Raw genomic sequence first — 1,631 nt, 5'->3', positions numbered from 1 at the left:
TTCATGTGCTTGTTAGCCATCTGAATGTCTTCTTCAGTGAAATGTCTGTTCATATCCTGTGCCCATTTTTCTATTGGATTATTTACCTTTATCTTGTTGCGGTATTTCCATGTTTTTTAATGCTTCCTGGATCCTTCAATATTTTGCCCAAAGCAGCCTTAAATATTGCAAACTTGAAGCTTTAATTTGTTCTTCAGTTCCATCTGCTCCAGAAATGCTAAGTGCATTCACCCCCTTTGATTTTCTCACTCCAGCTCTTTGCACATTTCATTACAATACTTTACTTGTCTTCCCACACTGCCCTTTGAAATCTTCTGTTCAGCTCCTTAATTTCTTGCTTTTTCCCTTTGCTTTGGCTTCTCTGCACTCTAGTGCAATCTTCAGAGTCTTTTCTGACATCTATCTTGCTCTTTTCTTCCCCCTCTGTCTTTGTAATGACCCCTGTATTCTTCCTGAATGATATTCTTGATATCCTCCGTTCATTAGTGTTCAAGGCATCAAACCTGTACCTGAGATTGTTTTCAAATTCAGGTAGGATAGAGTCAAGGATGGGATAGACTCATCAACAATCTGCATTATGCAGGTATACAACCGTGATTGCTGAAACTGAGATGGACCTGAAGTGCATGCAGCAGAAGGTCAAGGACTGTAGTTAAATATGGATTGAAGCTCAACACTAAGAAAACAAAGATTCTCACCACTAGGCCTATTGGCAGCATCATGATAGATGGTGAAGAGACTGATATTGTTAACAGTTTTCGTTTACTTGGCTCCACAATTAACACTCTTGGTATCAGCAGCCAGGAAATTAAAAGACAAATTACATTGGGAAAGCCTGCTTTCAGAGATATCTCCAAAGTCCTGAGAGCAAAGATATCAGTCTGCAGACTAAGGTGCACCTGACATAGGCCCTGCAATTACTTGCTATGCTCAGAAAGCTGGACAATAATTAGGGATGATGGAAGGAGCATGGACTGCTAGGAGAACAAACAGATTCATCCTAGAGAGGATGAGATCAGCCTGTTCCTTGGAGACAAAGATTTTTAAGCTTCCATCGAACATACTTTGGACATGTTGCAAGGAGGGACCAGTCCTTGGAGAGGAATGTCATGCTTGGGAGGGTGGAGGAACAGCACAACAGAGGAAGACCCTCACTGAGATGGACTAATTCAGTGACCGGGGTAATGGTGGTAGGAGCGTCAGAGACAAGGTTGGCACAGGATAGAGTAGGGTTTAGGGCTGTTGTACATAGGGTTCCTATGAGTTGGAAGCAACTCAACAGCACATAACAACAAGATATGTAAATTTGTAGGATTATTGTAAAATTAGAGGAATCTCTGTCATTTCTTTAACATATGAACAGTGAAATTTCACATTTTAAATTATTTTGTGCTGTAACTTATTTTATTTTTTAAATGAAATTTTATTAATTTTAAAGAACATTTACAGAGATTTTGTGTTCCCATTCATTCATTGTTTCACTATTTTCTCTACCTTCCTCCCCAGTTCGTTCCTCTTTTCTTTCCCCCCTTGAAAGTCTGTTTTAATTGTCCCATTGCCACAGTGCTTATCAAAGCCAGTTCTGATAAATCTCCTTTGTCAGTGTGTCCTTTGCCATTCCCTATCACTCC

Source organism: Elephantulus edwardii, unplaced genomic scaffold, assembly GCF_000299155.1.
Source record: "Elephantulus edwardii isolate Elephantulus edwardi_28Jun2011 unplaced genomic scaffold, EleEdw1.0 scaffold00212, whole genome shotgun sequence".
NCBI classification, from domain to species: Eukaryota; Metazoa; Chordata; class Mammalia; order Macroscelidea; family Macroscelididae; genus Elephantulus; species Elephantulus edwardii.
Note: the sequence above shows the minus strand (reverse complement) of the source record.